Consider the following 20,201-nt stretch of genomic DNA (forward strand, 5'->3'; position numbering starts at 1 on the left):
CTTCATATCAAAGGCTCGGTTTGCACTGTAGTATTTAATCTTCTTAATAAAAATGTTCGAGAAGCTGTCACAGTGCCAGCTCTGGTGACACATGCCAGAAATCCCAGCACTTGGAGAGGCGGGAAGATTGGACTTCAAGGACAAACCTGTCTCAAATTTTCAAATAGGATCTGCTACTATAAGAGATATCTGGCCTGCCCTTCTGTAACTGGGAAACAAATAACTGATTTAACCTTTTCCAAATGGCCTATCTACGATGCCAAAAAGAAAAAAAAGAAAAAAAGAAAAAGAAAAAAAAAGTGGGCACGTGAATTGTAAACACTGAGACCATTATCACCAAAACTAGACTCATGGTACACGTGGGACCTCTCAGATGCTGCAGAACCAAGCTCAGCATGCTGGAACGCAAGGAGCCGGCAAACTGTGATCGAGTTGGAAAGACTTCGTTGTTCCTGATTAAAACAAAGAGAAATCAGTGCTGTAGCCAGAAACCATTAGCAACCAATACAATGTCAAGTGAGTAGGTGTCTGGGCGCCATCTCGAGAGGTTTGCAAGTGCAAGTGCGTAAGTGGTAATTTCCTGGTGTTCTGAGTTCAACAGATTTATTTCTGGAGCACTCCAAACGCCCAAAATCTCCTGAAGTGAGTCTGTATTGTCCTCCTTCACCTAAAATGTCATTTTCAGGGGACTCCATACATAGATGACTGGTTTTTGAGGCTGTACCCCAACAGGGTTTTTCCCCCTAAATCCAGCCTTAGTAATTGTTGTTGTTTATTTAATTTTTAAATTTATTCACTTTAAATCCCACTCACTGTCCCCCCTCCCCAGTCACCCATCCCAAAATCCTTCTCCCTTCCACCTCCTCTTCTCCTCTGGGCAGGTGGGTGACCCCTAGATATCCCCACCATCCTGACACTTCAAGTCTCTGCAAGGCTAGGCGTTTCCTCTTCCCCCTGAGGCCAGATAAGGCAGCCTAGCTAGAAGAACATATCCCACATACAAGGTACAGCTTTTGGGATAGCCCTGATCCCAGTTGTTCAGGATCCTTATGAAGACCAAGCTGCACATCTGCTACATTGGAGCGGGGAGGCCTGTGTATGTTCTTTGGTTGGTGGTTCAGACCCCAGCAGGTAGTTTTAAATTCATTTTTTCCTACATACTCTTCTGTAATGTGAAACATTCCTCAGAACATCTGACAGGCCTGTCATGAAGTCTAGTACTGTATAACCTGAGATTTTGTGAGTACTCTTTTCTGTGTGGCTATAAAGAAAATATATTTTAACCCGGTACCTGAGAAAGACAATCAGAAGTGTATATAGGTGGCAGAAATAATCTCCTTCCAATTGCATTTTGTAAATTCTAAGCACACTGTTGGGTGCAGATAATTGGGCTCTATGAGATGATTCTGTAAGGTCACCAAAGGTAAGTGACTCAGGCAACGTGTGACGATCAAGAGAAATCTCTGTGAAGAGTGAGCCCTGTTCACCGGAAGTTAGGCTTCACACACAATCACTGTTGAAGATGTGCAATGGCCACATGGATGACAACAGGGATAATCTCGTTTTAAGTAATTCCAGGTGGAGAGGAAAGACAAAGAGTTGATCAATGAGAATGAAGATACAGTTAGTCAAGAAAGAGAAGCCCTAGTGTATGTTGTAGGGTTTAGGGTCATACTGGGTAACAAAGCACTGTGGGCTTTAGAAGGCTGGCAGAAAGGATTTTCAACATTTTGCTATAAAAATGGTAAATGTTCAAAGAGATGTGTAATTTCATGTAATTTAAATATTATATGATCTATATGCACTGAAGCATTGACTCTTAGTTACTTTATTAATACATGAAAATTTTGTTTTGTGTATCAGAGTTATGAACATGAAGTCTCCGTGTACTTTTCTTTCTCCAGCACAACTGAAAGAGTATATTGTCCACCGTGCAAAAAAGTAAATGGGCCAGGCCTGGAGGCTTGCCTAACTTGGAAATGCTGTATTCATTGGGTGGGGAGCTATGTCAGCCTGACTCTGAGACACAGCACAAGAGGTCCAAATGGTCAGATCCACTAGGGTTTCAAAGACCACCTCAAATTCTTTATCTAAGAGCTCTAGACTTGAAGTTGAGTTCATACCCTTCAATGCTATCCCAACCCTTTATTTTATTCAGTAAGACGCCGTTGTAAAAACAGTCATATAGCTGCCTAGCGACAGAACCCAAACCAGAACGCAGTCTCTTGTTCCTAGTCTTTCTCATACATGATTTTGACACTGTGGGATAATGGTTGTAAGTGGAGGGGGCTGGAGGAATTTAAGGCAATATTCTCTGTTGAACTGGAGTAAAACATTCTCTAAAAATATCTCGAGTATCTTCCCTGGATCTGAAACTGACTCGGTTTCATTCACCGAATGAATAAAATGTGATATAGAAAAGTTCGTTTTTAATTTATGTATGTGGATTCTTACCCGCATATCTGTCTGTGTACCACATGCATGCCTGGTACCCAAAGGGGTCAGAAGAGCATCAGGCCTGTGTGCAGCAAGCCAGCCAGTAAGGTCTGGAGAGATTGGGCTAGCAACCGAGACTGAGCCAAGTCTGAGCCCCAGTCCTTCCACCTGGTAGAGCAACTGATTGGCAAGTGTGCCTCCTGTCCAGTGCTTCCTTGTGCCTAGTCTGCCAATCTCCCTCTCTCTATTCTGGGAAGATGTTTCTAGTAGGCCTAATGGGAGACATTGCCTCAGGCAAAAGCTCTGCGATCCAGGTGTTCCAACAGCTGGGTTGTACTGTGACTGATGCAAACATCATTGCCTGGCAAATCATTCAGCCAGAATATCATGCCCACTGGTGTATTGTAGAGGTCTTTGGCACCGAAGTCTTGCTGAAGAATGGCAGCATCATCAACCAGAAGGTCCTTGGAGACCTGATCTTAAACCAGCATGACCATCAGCAGCTACTCAACTCCATCACCCACCCAGAGATCTGCAAGGAAATGATGGAGATCTACAAGTACCTTCCCCAAGGTACCACCATGTAATTCTGGACATCCCCCTCCTTTTTGAGACCAAGAAGCTGCTCAGGTACATGAAAGACACAGTGGTGGTATACACCAACCAAGATATACAACTGGCACAGAACAACCTAAACCAAGAGGACACAGATCAATGCCCAGCTGCCCCTGAAAGACAAGGCCTACATGGCCAACCATGTTCTAGAGAACTTGGAGCCTGCATGCCAGACTGGAACACTCCATGGACTGCCTGCCACTGAGTCTCAGATTCCCAGTGGGCATCGCCAGCCTCTTCTACTGGCTCTTCCTTTCCCTCTAGCTTCACACTAGCTGAGCACACCAAGGCAGCAAGCCATAGGCCTCCTTATCCTTGGAATCCTAAGCCAGGCACCATGTCTTCAACACCACGGCCACTCTGACTCTAGGACTGGCCCCTGTGCTGGGCCAGCTCTGGAGTGCATCTGGGGACTCAGAAGGCAAAAGAAGCCAACTGTTAATATGCACCCCTTTGTGCCTTCCTTCTCCTGGTACCACCTACAGAACTGTCTCCACGATGAGAGGAAAAGAGCAGTTAACAGTCTGTAACCCTGCCTGCGGTTACCACTGTGTGGAGACAATGTCTCACGGCACCTACAGCCTCTCTAATGGACCACACAAATCCTTCTAGACTGAAGGGCTTCTCCTTCAATGGGAGCTGTCTCCTGGGTTGAAGCCTTTTACCGGGGTGCAGTGTGGATCCTCTCTAGGGGATGCTGTGGTTAAGCTGTGTCAGGGCTCTTGGAGAGATGCATCTTCTAAAGGGAAATTTACTACCATTCGCCACTATATTCCACTACTGCCTCTGAGTTCTGAGCCCTGTGCCCTTGGTATTGCCTGGGCCCTACGCTATCTTACTTCTGTGTCTTCCCCTAGACGTTCGATTCCCCTGGATGTTTGCTACCCTGCAATATGCATCCCTGACTGCCCTGTGTCAGGCACCAGCTAAGTTAGGTGCTCCAAATACCATCCTTCTACACTTCATCTTAATCCAAGTAGAACAATCATCAATACACTGATTTCTCCTAGACTGTACACCTCTAGATAGCAGGACTGACTTATCTCTGTACCCTAGTGGACTACAGTCTACCTTCCCCTGGTGCTCAGTAAATTAAATTGGTCTTTAAGAAAAGTTATAGAAGACGTTTTTCAAGCTTAACAAGAGAAAATTACTTTAACACAGCAAAAACAAGAAAGCAAACTACTTCTAAGACTAAGCAGAAATACATATTGCTTTGTCAGTGACATTTTTCTTAAATAGAAACAAATCAATGTCTTTTCAAGTGCTTAATTGTCTGTGACAAATATGGCTTGAGAATAATAAGGAAGATCTATGTTTCTTTCATGTAATAATTTTAACTTCATAACTATGTTCTAAAGTTATTAATCAAAAATATGTAGCATTAGAGTGGCATTAGAGGGGAATATGTTAAAAGATCCTTAACCATGCCAGTGGCTCTCTGCTTACTCTCCTTTATTCAGACGCTGTTTTACCATCCACTTCCACCTTTAAGGACAAGGCAAGAGGGAAATGTGTGTGTTGTATGTCATATAAGTCAATAGTTAACTTTCCAGTTAGGCCACCATAGTCATGCACACTTGAATCACAGCCATACTACCTGACAACAGATGACTTGCATTTGTTTCAACAGCAGGAGAACTCTGGTGCAGTGCACAGCCTAGCACTGAGAGTAAAGTCTGCAGCATTTGAAAATTGACCACGCCTATGATGCTGAGTTTATCAGTCCCAGCATACTGATTGCTTACATGGTTTCCCATTGTGACAGAGACCACAGTAACAGGGTATAAACTCAATGGCTCTCACCAAGCAGGCGCGTTCATGAGGGCAGAGTCCATGACAAAAGTGGACAAAGTAATGTTTTCTTGGAGAATTGATCATTTGTCCTGAAAGTTGTCCTGAAGGTGTCAAGGTGTTGCCCCTCTTGAGGATTATAAAGCCAGTATGTGAAATGGGAAGTCTTTTCAAAACCTATAAGTACTATATGAGACATGCTTTGTGGTTATGAGTGGGGGTAGCTCAATGGTATATATTTGCCCAGCACCACCACACACACTCACACACACACACATACACACACTCACACACACTCACACACACACAAAGTGCTAGTGTTCCATAATAATCAGAAAAGTGGAAAATAAGAGAAATGCTTTTTTTACCCAAAAGACAAAGGGAAAAGATCCAACTTGGCAATAAAAATATCTATGCAAGAGTCTTAGTACCACAGGAGTCTGTCAGTAGGAGAAAAGTTGAAGAATTTAGTGTATGATGCTCTGTGGAGCCCTCTGCAGTTTCTGAAAAGTATATGTACAGTCTGTTTCCTAGACTCAGATGACGGTAAAGAGACTGGTTTGGTATGCCAAACCTGTTTCTATGATTTCTAACCTAGAGATATCTCAGCTTTATCTATAATAATTAAATATTTTATATATGATGTAATTAAGAATATATATGAATTTTAATAAGCAGAGAAATAATAGTGAAAGACTGGGCAGTGCTACACATGTCCTTTCCAATCTAATAATATATGGAGTCAACCAGGACTTGCTTTTCTTACTACCTGCACTTGGGAAGAATGTTGAAGCCATCTGCTCCAATACTCATAAAGTGTAAGAGTTTTGATTCACAGAAACATTCAGCCTTTCTCTCGCCAACTGAATGTGCTTTCATCTATTAAATGCCAAGTAAGTTCCAGCCATTTTGGAATCACAGGTGACCGCCATGACCTGAGAGTCATTCAGAATCTTTTAGGCAGAGGATGGATCCAGGGGCTCACACCTAAAGGCAGAGGATTGGATCCAGGGGCTCACACCTAAAGTCAGAGGATTGGATCCAGGGGCTCACACCTAAAGGCAGAGGATTGGATCCAGGGGCTCACACCTGAGACCCACCACAGGGAATCATGGGAATACAAGGGCTCAGAATTGTCCCTCCCCACCCCCACCCCCCCACTCAACCCCTCCANTCACTCTAACTCCATTCTATAAGCCTTTGATTTCCAAGCCACTTATTTCCAGGCAGGATGACTTGCACGCGACTGTTTCTGTGTATCACTCAGCCCTGCCATGAAAGGTCTCTGGGAATGGCCCCGACTTAATGCCTCTCTTCTTCCAAACTCTACAGACTGACTCAACATTGTGATGTAGATCAGTCTATCTTGACTGCTTTCAAACACAAAGCAATGTGGTTCAAGCCCCTCAGCTTCTTCCTTTCTTTTGTTCAGCAACTCCTAGAAGAAAATCTAACCGCCAATGTGTGCTTGCTGTCCTGTCCCTCACGGTGCAGCGTGAGCACCTCAGGAAATCATTCCTTAGACTGGGAGAGAGAAAATGGCAGATGTCAGAATAATGTCAGGGAAAATTCAACTGAGTCTCATTAAATCACTCATTTCTCTACGTAAACTTTCAGAGCATTTAATTAAGTATTGAATCTTTCATATCTTATGCTTCACGTCCCTGTGATTGTGAATGGCGCAGCTCCTCACCTGAAGATCTGGAGAGAAAATTCTCGTTCAGATGCTAGTCTGAAGTGAGCAGTAATCATTTTCCACCTGAAGCAAACTGTCTTGAGTTACGTTTGATCAGCTATCACCTATGTGCCATGATCAATATTTTGTTCTAGTACTTTATCCTTTATAATATTTAATTTCAAAATGTAAAAATACAGAAAATGAAATAAAATACCATTTTATTATTACTCACAGTAGAACCTTTGGAAAAAATTGCATATTTTGCATGGTTATAGCTAACACATGTGGCTTTGTATGTGTGAATAATTTAATATTATTTCATACAATTTTTCTAAGTTGCTCTTCAGTCTTTATAGTGATCATTTTAAATGAAGCAGCGTTTTCTAGTCAGCAAATTACTTCACAATTTCCTTAATGAGTCAGGATACTTCCATTTACCTCCTACTCTAAAAACTCTAAGAGGTGTCTAAAGTTCATTAAATTGGCACTGCGTTCAAGCAGATTCATCTTCCTTTGAAACTCACTGTTGTACAGTTCTTTTATATAACTTCCTGAAAATTGTTCTTCAAAATACCCAAACAACCTTTGAGATTTCTACAAGTGGTTCTTTGACAAACACTGTTGTGGATTTCTGACCAAGATCTTTAGATCCCTATTGAATGAGAGAGGACCCTGGCAAGGCAGAGTGTGTGCCTCGTGGGCACACACGTACATGGGTTTTCATGAGTAGGTCACCATGGTTAAGTAAAATGTAATTTCATTGATGGTATGGCCACCAATGTTTTTGTTAGTTGGACAGAAATGCATTCATAGCATATGTGATGTTTTCCACTTGACAGGTAACTGACTTTTGCTAAAGATCAAAGAACTAAATTTTGCATAGTTTTTTTTTTTAACCAGAAGATTTTATTCAACAATTACAACAGAAAACAAGTTAATTGATGAATCCATTTATCACTGAGTATTTACAGTAGTCCCCGCCCCATTTTCCTTAGTGACACATTCCAATATGCCAACAGATACCTGAAGCCAGAGAGTCTGCCACTGTGCATATGTTTTTCTCCTTTGCATAAAACCCAAGGTAAAACTTAATTCTTAATTAGGCACAAGATAAACATATTGCAATAATAACAATATTTTTAACAGCATACAGTACTTGAATTTATTTAAAACTTATTTTTTTTTTAAGATTTAGTTTTATTTATGTACCTATGGGTGGTCATGTGTACATGTCCATAAGATCAGGAGAGGAAGAACACACTGAACCTAACGTAAGTTCTCTGGAAAAACATCCAGTGCCGAGATGCCAAGCCATCTCACCATCCCCCCCCCCTTAGAATTGTATTTTCTGGATTGTTCTAGTCAATATGTTTGGACCACAGTTGCCTGCAGGTGTCTGAACACAATAAAAAAAAATAAGGTATATCAGAAGGACACTGTTGTGACACTTCAATCATACAGAAATCGAATGTCTGTCCAGGTTTAGTTACAGCGTGATGCATTACCCAAAGACTCATTCAAAACCTATAATTTTCCCTGAGTCTACCACTAGGGACACACATGTTTTATTTTGGGGTGGTTTTTTGTTTGTTTGTTTATTTCCAGATTTTAAAAAATCACCACCAACTAAAAGTCTTTTCTTCATTCCAGTATGAGGAGTAAAACAAGAAATAGTGTAAAATTGATTTTAAGTAGAGAGTGTTAGAGGGCAGTATATGCTACAGAAGAAACTTGGAGCAAACCAGTGAGAGAGAGGAGGTATGAAGGGAGGGCAGCCCATTTAAACAGGACCTCTCAGGAGAGCCCTGTCAAGAAGATGACAAATGAGGACAGCTCCGCCATAAGAGAGAGAATAGAGACAGATCAATAGTGGGCTGGATGACAAGTACCAAGAACTCAGCGTTAGCAATACTCCTCGCCTACTAGAAAGAATGCTGACATTTGTTCAGTGATAACTAAGTCATTGAAAGCAGGTTAGCATCATATGGAGAGCAAGGACTGGTACGTGGGTGATAGGAATGTAAGTTGCTTTTACCATTATCAAAAAACACAAACACAGAACTACTATAATCTACAACAATCCAACTGCATGACAAGTGACAAAAAAAAATTATGTCACTATTTCCATGAAGTATCTTCACTTTCATATTTATTGCAACGCAATAACCAAGGTGTGGAGTTGAGCAAAGTATCCATGAATAAATATACAAGTAAAATGTAATGTATCTCTCACAGTAGGGGAGAAAGAGAGAGAGCATGCAGGGAGGGGAGGGAGAGATAGATATTGTTCAGATTTAGAAAAGAAAAAAATTGAGTTATATATGACATTGAAAAACCTAGGAAAACGGGGCTGTGTGAAATACTAAAGATAATTTAGAAAGGAAAATCTCATAGCTGCCACTGACAAGGGGAATCTACAGAAACAAAGGGCGAATACCAGGGCTGGGTGATGAAACCGGGAATCAGGGAGATCTTGGTCAAAGAATACAAACCACAAACAGAAGGAACAACTTCAAGAAATTCCTTTTGTAACACAGTGACCAGAAAAGTATTAAGAAAGACAATGGGTCAGTGGGAGAAGAAAAGTTAAATAGTATTTAAAACACTGAGTCGGATACATTAAAGAAAACTTTCCAATACAGATGCTTATAAAACCCTAGTGGGATGAGGGGGAAGTGGGTGGGTAGGTGAGGGAGCATCCTCTTACAGTCAAAGGGTAGGGGGAGATGGGATGGGGCGTTGTGGAGGAGAGACCGGGAAAGGGGACAACGTTCGAAATGTAAATAAATAGAATAACCAATTAATTTTTTAAATGCCTATAAAAGGGGATTTATTCCCTAAATATTGAACTTCGGTAATCTGGAAAATCCAGTCCTGCCAACACCTCATCCCAGAAACCAGCATGTAGTGAAACAGTGACATTTATCATGAGGATGCATACTGCGGGTGACACTTTTCAAGAGACTAGCACTACTGATCTTGTGCGGTATTGTGTTTGCTGGTGCACTGCATCATTTCAACGTTTGCTTCCTTATTTCCTCTTAATGGTTTTACACATAAACGCAACTAAGAGTTGCAGCTATCTGGGCTGAGGAGATGGCTCAAGCAGTAAAGTACTTGCTGTCCAAGGATGAAGATTTGTGTGAAGATCCCCAGAGCCCATGCTGAAAGCTAGGCCCAGAGAGTCAAGGTTGTAATCCCAGCCTTCGGAGGGATGAGACCAAGACAGGAAGATTCCTGGGCTTGCTGACAAGCCTCTCTGGGATCAGAGAGCTCATGGTTCAGAGACAGGAGCCCGTCTCAAAGCATAAAGGTAAAGATGCAATTGAGGAAGACACCAACAACGCATGCATGTGCATTCACACAGCACCTGTACATCTATGAACCACTGTGTAAATACTCAAAAGGTACTTTTAAGTTATACATACACACACACATGTATACACACATGTATACATTATTTATGTTATGTGATTTAAAAATTTGTATGGCCATATACTACCTTGGATTAACAGCAGTTTGTTGGTGAAATGAGGAATCGTGAGGTTTTCAATCCTTCATAGCAATTTTGTGTTTATTTCTAGTGTTTTCTATGCTGCCACTTCACAGTTTACTAGAAAAGAAACAGGTTTTTTTTTCCACTCAGATATGTTTTACCCCTTAAATTTTCATTTGAGGTAGACTTACAAAGGGCCATCTGGGAGAGATGCTGCCATCTCATGCTACTTAAGCAAAACCATCTTGAAGGCACCACAAGAGAATGTTTTTTTTAAAGTATAGTTTCAAGAGAGAGAAATCAGATTCCAAGTTATTTACTCCTCAGGGTCTCCTGGCTCTGCTGAGCTTGAAGACAATCCACTTGGGTGTGCATCATCCAAGGGTTATTGTCTTACATTTTCCGACTGCTAGGTTTTGGCATCCATGAAATTCTAAGTTACACTCATATAAGTTTTACTTTTATGCAGTGAGTGAATCTTATTATCATAACTTTAGAGAACTTGCTTTCCCCTATACGGAAGAAACAGTGAAGGAACTTAGTACTCTGCGTGGTCCACGCTCTGGATAGATGGGTTACATTCTTTGTATCCTTTAATCTCAGTCCAGTCTATTCTAATCCCTTTCTCCAATGCAGAATCTGAAACTCTGGAACATTGTATAATTCATCATATACATGATGGTCCACAGCAAGGAACTTCAAAAGTTTATTTTCCAAGGAAGAATACTGACTTCCGTGGTCTACCTCCAAATATTTTTTCTCGACTTTTAAAATATATTTAATTAAATCCTTGAGAATTTCATAGAATGAATTTTGCTTAGATTCACTACCCACTCCTCACAGATGCACACTCCTTTCCCTATGCCTCCTTGTTCTTAATAACCCATAACTGACACTTCTCTCCCCCCACCAAAAGCCAGCATCTGCCAGTAACTCCTCAATTATGGGTGGGGGCTTGTGAGCCCCTCCCTCTCAATGCTGTAGTTTGACTGGTTTGATCTTGTGCACTGTCATGGTTCCTGAGTAGGTTGTATTCAGAATATACTGTCTATGTGCAGTCCTTCTTCACTTCTGGCTCTTACCCACAATGGACCCACAGCCCTGGAGGAGGACATGGTACAGGTGCCCTATTTGTGGACCTGCTACTGACATTTATCCTCTCTCTTTGATCATCTGTTTCTTTCTGCATTAACCAACAGCCCACTATACAAACAACCTTCTCAGTAAGGTCTGAGAGCAGTACTAATGTATGGTAGAGATAAAAACTTTAGAAGAAAGTTTAATACTACGTCCATTTTAGCTACAGATTTTGCTGCATTTAGTTAAGATGACCAAATCTTAGTATTCATAGCAGGTTGGTTTTAGGACCCAAAAAGATAACAAAATCTGTGGATACTTATCTCTCTTCTGTGAAGTGCCATAGCATTTGTTTGCATGCAAAATCACCTCTGGATTATTTGTAATAATATGCAGTGTAAATGCTGTGTGAATGGGCATTGTGTTGTGTTGTACAATATAGGAAATAGCAAGGATATTTATTCATGTCTGTGCCGATGCAGATTTTCTAAACATTTTATTCTGTGTGTGGTTTGTTCACAACTGTGAAATCTGCAAATATGACAGATTAAAATCAAAGCCGTGAAGAGTGCTATGCTAGCGTGGGAATGGGGTGAGACAGGATCCAAAAAGCTCTCTTTTCTGCACTTGCAGAGATAGATGGATTATTCCGGATAAGTCTCATTGTGAGACTAAAAAGAAAAAATTCCACCCATACAATTCCTATCTTAATGGCAGCGGGTAGCCAGACGTTGAGAAGAAACAGAACTCTCAGGTTGACTCAAAACCAAATGCCAACTTTCAGTCTGTGTTTTTAGACATATTAAGACAAAGGTTAAGGAAATGGATCTTGGTGTCTTCTTTCTGGCAAACAGTGCCCCCATTCAGCTGACCCACAAGCAGAAAGTCTCTGTGTACTGAGAAGACCATCAAGAGGAAAGTGAGCGCTGCTGAGGGATAGCTCCCTAAGGGTGCGACAACCTCCTTGTCCGGAAAACGGAGAACCGGAAGTGATTGTTCTGACTCAGAGCTCTGTCTCCAGAATGACTGTTGACTAGAAAATTCTTATTCCCTTACCTGTTCCCTTCGAGTATGTTTTTGACCTTACCTAACCTCCAAGTATTTCATAGCAGTGTGTTCTGAGGCTTAAGCGTTCTGCCCTGAATCCTTGAACAGGATGAACTGAATACTCACTGAATACTTAAGAGGGAGCAGAAGATAGGAAACTCCTTATACTCTTAACATAGCACTCCTAGATTTCTCTGTCTTCGGAATGAATGTGTGGTGGCTCAAAGAGGAGATGTTTATTGACATCCTCCGTCCCTTAATTGACCCCTAACATGGTTTCTCTACCGCATCTTGAAGTGCATTCAACTCAACCTAACTCGTGTGTGATTGTGTCTACACGTGTGAACGGCAGAGGTCAGAGCACTCGTCTTAACAGCCTCTTAACTGTGTGTGAAGGGAGGCACCTCAGCAGCCCCCAGAACCTGCCAGCACGTGTTCACATCAAGCTTTTGCTATCATAAACAATATTTTGACATTTGGATTAAATTCCCTTAAGTAAAGCCAGATTCTGATTTAATTGCCCTATGACTACCTGTGTTTGGCAGTTTAAGAGATGAGACAGCTCTTATTATAGCAAGAAATTGTTTCAAATTAAAGTAACTATTTTCTAAAAATACTTGCAATAGGTTTACTTGGCATTTGAAAATGTCAATCTGAAGAATCCCTTGGTGGTCATGTAAAATATTCAAGAAATGTCACATACATATGTGACTTGAATTATTTTCAAATTTTTGTAATTATCGACAGGAAACAGAACTCAGAAAACATCAACCCAAGGAAGTGGAGATTCAGTCCAGTTGTGCCATATACCTGTCATCCCAGCATTTGGGAGGTAGAGGTGGGAAACTAAGGGGTTCGAGGTCATTCTCTGCTGGGAACTATCTGGGTTGGGTAGGGGTGTCACACAAAACTTCAACCTTGTTGGCTTTTGTTGTTGTTGTTTTTGTTGTTGCTGTTGTTGCTTTGTTTTTCTGCTCAAAATGAGAATGTCATGAACTAACAATAGAATGGCAGATTCTCTGTCTTCAGATCACAGAGACACATCACTAGGTTGTGTCACCTCAGCCAGTCACTCTTCCATGATATACCCCCACTGTCATTAGTGAAATGGTTGAACTGGCAGCTCTAATCTCACAGTCTTTGCATGGATCACATAACACATGTATGAAGAGAGGCTCACACACTGACCTTGGATGGAGTCTCTCTCTCAATGGGTTCAGTGACACTTTGTGATTGTCACACTCCCTTCTTTGTCTTGTTTCTGACTAAAGTCCTTGAATGTAGATCAGCTGGTCACTTAGTGCACAGAAAGCTCTTACAGGAGGCAGGCAGGCACCAAATATCTATCTCAGCCAACCTCAAAAAATGTGGTTCGACCTATGCACCACCCATATCTGTACTTTTTGTCTACAAAACAAAATCGAAAATAATTAGAAAAAAGTCTAAGTTTGGCTTTACAACATTCCAATTTCAGCCAGTCAGGTATCCCCTAGAGGGTTCTGATAATCTTCCAACTCATGCTAAGGAAGGTGTGTGGTTGAACCAGTGATGCCTACGGCCTTGAAGTTTTAAAAACCATTTGTGAGTCTCAGGTTTTTAGGAACATGTTTGATTCTACAAAGACCAATTTAAAATACAAAGGGAAATCATTTTCCTGGAGAAAAATAAAATCTTGTAGATTTGTGTATGCCTGGCTCCTTCAAAACATCTTTTGAATTAGCTTTTGACAAGGGAGACATTAAAAATAAAGTTAGTGGTACCCTTGAAGTTAAAAATTAGCTCCAAAGAATAGAATAATACAATATGCTCCCTGCTTTTCTGGTTCTAAGTCAAATAGGGGTATAAAGTTCCTAAACCCCACAGGAGGAAGTAAAGGTATATGGGCTTCAGGGTTTCAGGAAAACCTAAGGTTGCCCAGTATTAAAGGATTTTGACAAAGAAAAAATGTTCTACATGGCTTATATTCTGAAAGAAAATGGAGGAGAGAAGAGACAGAGTTAGGAGAGCTTGCTCTATCTTCTTCTACTTGTCTCTACTTCTATGACTAAGTCGGTCATAGGAAAAAAAATTCCACATAAATCAGAAGCAAACATGAAGATGTACTCAGAGCTCCTAGAAATTAGGAAAGTAGTCATCAAAGCATCAATAGAGTATCATCTACAAATTATCATATATATATACATATATATATATGATATGTATATATAGCATGTGTGTATATATATGTATGTGTGTGTATATGTATATGTATATGTATATGTATATGTATATGTATATATATATATATATATATATATATGTATATATATATGCTAAAACATCCATAGCAGATACTGGTAAAGAGACCAAGGCATTGAGACCCTGGAGTAAGTTTTCACAGAGCTAGAAAATATTACTCCCAGATCTATGGCATTAAATATATGGACTCAATAGTCTAACCATTCTACTGTTTTGGATTGCCCTGGTGTTGTTTGTATTTTTATGCTAATTTTTTTCCTCAAGAGGGGCTGCCCTGATGAGTGGATCATGTACTCAGGTGATTTCATGTGAACCTTCTCCCCATTTTAACTGGTCAAATAAAGGCTAGAACCTGTGATTGGACAGTGGAAGGGAAAGGTGGGGCTGGAAGTTTTCAAGAGGGGAGAGAGGAAGGAGGTGGGGGAGATGAGGTGATGGAAGAGACAGAGGAAGATGGAGGAAGAGGAGATGGATGGAAGATGGAGCAGAACCTCGTGGCCTGGAGAAGCCACAAGTAGCAAGGGATCTCATAGCTGGGGAATGCAGTAGTATAGTGGAATATCTGCCCAATCTAGGTGTGCAACTTATAAATATTATAACAGAGTGGTGTGTTATTTGCATGGGATTATTGGGGTTGGAGATTTATTGCAACATTCTACTATTGTTGCTGTCCCCCATAAAACACTACAAGTACAAGAGAAAATGTGTGCTGCTATGCACTAAGACCACTACAGTCAGCAGGTTTACCAATGTGTAACATATGTGCATAGCATGTGATGTGCATAGCATGTGATGTGCATAGCATATGATGGAGTATAAGAATCAGTAGCTTAGGGCATGTTAAATATGATGTACAGAACTTCAAAATATAGTATAGAAAATGTTATAAGCAGAAACATATATATATATGCATATATATATATATATATATATATATATATATATGCAAACTCCATGACAAAATTTCAAAGGTATGTGTGTTTGTGTGCAGAAGATGGACATCAGGACATATTTTAAATGTAGTATAAAAGTAAACATGGTGGAAATGAGCTGTAGAAAATGAGACAGAAAAATAAAGCAAAAGAGTTAATTCAAGTAACCTAAACTAAATGGGAGCATGCCGTGCATTGACAGTGACACAATGACAATTGACAGTGACAAACTTGGGTCTTGGGTCATTTTAAATTTGCTTATGTGAGGTCAACATTTTAAATTTTTTAAATATTTAACGGCTGAGATGGAGTCAGGTTAAAACATGTGCAAAACATTGTCAAAAGAGAGTTTTCTTGAAAGGTGAGTTCGAATCCCATATTTTTGTTTTAAAGGTTAGTACCACTCACTTAGAGAAAATAATATTTTTAAAAACGTGTTTTGGTCACAGCAGTTGAAGGACAGAATGACAAATAGTTCATTTCAAGAACTTTTTCTAGTCCCTACCATCTAATAAGTACTGGATAAAAATCTGTAGGACTATAATATCTAGAAACCAGGGAGATAAGTGTTAAGCCAAACCTGAAAACATGTAGAGGCCACTCCTTCTCAGTAGAAGCTAACTGGTATACCAGCTGGACTTGAATCTACCAAGCTGGTGCCACAGCCACTGGAGGCCAGGTCAGTTTTTGCCTTGACTTATAGGCATTAAATCTAGAAAATGCACACAGATATGAAGTCCCTTTTAAATGAAGTTGGAATAAGAGCAAGGCTTAACCAGGCACTTATTTTATTTATGATTGCATGAAAAGAATGTTTTTATTTTGAAACTTGATCATTCTTTCATTGAAAGGAGGGTCCAGGTGACTAATAATAGTTGTGAGGTGGTAAAAATGAACTACAGGGATCACCCGGGCCAGGCACAACACTCACTTTCAATCCCAGACACAAGTTCATTCTTCTCTTATGCTAGCTACGGATAAACATGGTTAATTGTGTATTATTAAACTTCCCATTTCTATTTTAAATTATTTAGATATTTTGTGATGTCTCTCAGTGTTGAGTCATGTGTGAGGTGGATCTCCAGGCAACATTTAGTGCTCTCTCTCTCTCTCTCTCTCTCTCTCTCTCTCTCTCTCTCTCTCTCTCTCTCTCCTGTGAGAAATAGGAAACAGACATCTGCTGAGCCCCTGCCTCCTGTCACCTTAATGACACCCTATTTAGGAATATTTTAACAGGGAACCATGGAAAGGGCTAATCTTATACAAAGGGTATATAATTTGCTGGTGGTAGAAGTTCAAGTTCCCGGAGACATGTGAATGTCTGTGTGTGACAGGTGTGTGGGTGTGTGCCTGTGCATTTCTGTGCCTACATTCCCTGGAGAGGTGTAGTCACTGATCTGGGTACCAGATGACCCTGAATCGTAACAGAAGCATCGTTTTTAATGACCTCATCCTCTGAGAAACAAATTCCCAAACTGACCTGATTACCCTAATCTAAAAGCACTCCTGAGGTATCAGTATGTTGAGATTCTTGAAGCATCACATATTCATCCCATGTAGAAAAAAATATATTCCCCCACAAAGACATTAAACAAAGTCTCAGATGGACATGACTGAAAAATGGGCCACTCCGAATAATCAGTGAAAAAAATCTTTTCAAGACAAGATTGGCTCGTTTGCACAACAATCACATCTTCTAAATACATTAAATATTAATCTGTGCCTTTAATCAGACAAGTCTTCAGGGACGAAAATTCTTACAAGCTAAGTGTTAGATAGAGCCTACTGGGCAAAGGGGACGTCTCTTTGGCATTATCATGCAAGCCCCAATTTTCTATGACTCCATCCACTGCAGGAATTTGTGTCTTAGGGCAAATGTCTTCGCAATTAATTTGCTGACTGTAAAATATTTCCAGAGGCTTGGAAGAGGAGCTGTATCCTTAGTTGAACAGACCATGCTTAAGTATGGCCTTCACACACACACACACACACACACACACACACACACACACACAAAACAAATTAGAGGATGATTTTCATAGCTCAAAGGCTTCTGGCAGGAAGAGTCCATAATTTTGGAAAAATTAAATCAGTGTTCCTTTCCAGTTCTTTCTTGTTTCCTGCAAACTGCTAATTTCCTTTTTGAAGTTCTAAGGTTTTCCATAGAACTCTTAGTAGTAGAAGCAGTTGCCCTTTGGCCGTGAGTAGGGGCATCGCATGTTCACCTTCAATTCATAGCTCCTCTTGGGTCTTTCCTGCTATGTCTGCCCAAGACTTAGTAGGTTCAGATTGTGAATCATTTTAATGACTAAACCAATGGTCAGCAGAGGAAAGCAGATGCCACAGCTGGAGGCTGTGGACCAACTTGGATTACTATCATTTGGTATTTTCCTTTGACCTCGTTTAAGTCCATTCTGATGACCTTTAAATCAGTCACTCTCATTATCCTGCCTCCATAATATATACGTATTCATTAGCTCAACAATTTCTTATTGAATGGCCTTTCTATTACGTGCAAGTCATACAGAAAATGCTCTTTCCACCCAGTTGCCCCACTCTGACCCAGCTCCTCATTCATCAGCCATTGGGATGGCAGGTGCCAACTCTTTCTCTCTGTGAATGTTGTTACCTTTGCTTATGGTGGTGGCTCCATACAAGGATAAGCATTGTCTTTAGAGCAACCCACATTCCATGAGTAGGCACTGATAGAAATACAGAGAGCCCACCTTCTTGCCTTAGTGTTCATCTCACTGAAGAATTATCCAGATAGAGAGATCAGCACATTCCAGAGTTTTCCACAGGCACATTTCAAGGAAACTCCACAAATCTTCATATCACAAGCAAAGCTCAAGACTCAAATAAGCTTCAGGACATAATCAGTCAGAGCTATTCTTCCTGGTTCCTGCAATTACTATGCCCATTGTCTCAGCTAACTCCCAGAGAAGCAATGTGATTCGGTCACTGAAGGATCCGGTGTTTATCAGTCAGCAGGAATTTGAGCAACAACAAAAATATCTGGTATTTCAAAATAAGCCTCTACAATTTAACTTGGGTTCATGAGTTGATTCTCCATGAATGGCTACATTGTAACATCCGTGTGTGCGCTATGCTGGTTTTTCATCTGTTAACTGATACATAATAATTGCTTCTTTTGAAAAGTAAGCTGAGTCCTTGCTACTCCAGCAGAGTTTACATGTGGCTCCTCCACTAGTAGAACTTTCTCACATCAAACATTGAAGTAGCTTTAACCAAGTGTTTTACCCATTAACAGGGCAAACACTGATAACCGAATGGCCATTGCTCCACCTCATGCTTTGTGTCTATAACACAAATGGAATACTCTTATCCCTTTTTTCCATTTTGCGAAGGAAAGGTTAGGGCTCACCCCAACCCCAGAACTGTGGTTCTCAACTTGTGGGTCATAACCCCCCTGACAAGCCTCTATCTCCAAGAGTGTTTACGTTACAATCACAATTAGCAAAATTTCAGTTATGAAGTAGCAATAAAATTAATTTCATAATTGAGGTCACCACACATGAGCATCTGTATAAAGGGTCACAGCATTAGGATGTTGAAAACCACTGCCCTAGAAGGAACTGGCAGGAAATGGGTGACTCTGCTTCCGGTATCAGCTACACTGGCAATTGCCGTCCAGGCACTGTGCGCACAGCTGCCAAAGCAATGTCCCCATGGCTCAGCAGTTTTAGATTTCTGGTTTTGTTTTGTTAGAATCCTCTTACTGAAAAGCAGAAAGGGATCTAGCACCTTTCCTATGATGGAAATCTAAGGACTTTGTTCCTTGGACTTTTGATTAAAAGTAATCATTTTCATCCCCAAACTCCAGGGAAAATAATGTATAAAGTCCTAGAACTTACTATTTTCTCAGTATTCAATTTAATTTATCAAATGGTTGTTGAGCACCTTGTCCCTGAGACCTGTTCAACACACTTGGGATGCATCAATGAATAAGACAGACACAGTCTTGCCTAAACTCCTAGCCATGGCCCACTGTCTTTACATGTGACCTTGTAGGGGCAAGGCTGGGACAGAGTAAAGGAAACAGGTGATGGGAAACATATTTCTAGATTTCTGTCTAGGAATGCTTTTGAATATTCTCTCTCATTCTCAACACCATGTGGCTTATTTATTTGCTTAGAGTATATGGTTGTGTTTCTATGACAACCAAAATATGATTTTTTTTTGGCTGAAATAGACTGAAAATCTCAATTGGGGTGAAGAGAAGCTAAAAAGTGAAGGAGAACTACAATATGGGCAGCCATCTTCACTAGGCCATCGGACTTGTTTGGGGAAATTATTTGAACTGAACACCAATGTGAACAAATACCATGTTCTTTATGCATTTATTTAAGTGTATAAAATTAAAGGCTAAATATCTGACTATCAAGAAAAAAATGTGTTCAGTCACACTGGAGAGGGCCTTTGAGATAAAAAGATTCCATCAGTTCTTTAATTACCAGGACACTTAGACCTGCCAATGGGAAAATTCATTACTATTTAGTCTTAATGTTATAAAATGGACTAATTTTTTTTCTGAAACCAGAGTGGCTTTTGTTTTCCCATGGGAGATGTAAATTATTGACAAATATCCAAAAGTGTTTGTTTACATTTATATATTCCATTTCGTTCTACCAAAGACTTTAAATGGCTGATGAGATTCCTGCTTTGATGAAGTCACAGAGATATCAAGATATTAAAGTTGGTGTCAACTTTCATGTCAATAAATATGATTACTGACATTAATTTAGAGTCGAAGGAAAACAGGTTACTGTGCCATTCATATCTACCTTGTAACATTCTGCAGTAAACCAAAGATTTCCTGATGCCAAGATTTGACAAGAACTTCTAATCTATATCATATTTTCATGAG

At 40.3% G+C, this 20,201-nt stretch overlaps 1 protein-coding gene and 1 pseudogene across 6 annotated transcripts in view; both read left to right on the forward strand.

Annotated features, from left to right (window-relative positions):
- Positions 1 to 20,201, forward strand: part of Dlgap1 (DLG associated protein 1) — an 826,285-nt gene that overhangs the window by 391,730 nt on the left and 414,354 nt on the right. The gene's annotated exons all lie outside the window — the stretch shown is intronic.
- On the forward strand, positions 2,694 to 3,326 carry LOC110312296 (annotated as a pseudogene).

This window comes from Mus caroli, chromosome 17 (assembly GCF_900094665.2).
Source record: "Mus caroli chromosome 17, CAROLI_EIJ_v1.1, whole genome shotgun sequence".
Lineage (NCBI taxonomy): Eukaryota > Metazoa > Chordata > Mammalia > Rodentia > Muridae > Mus > Mus caroli.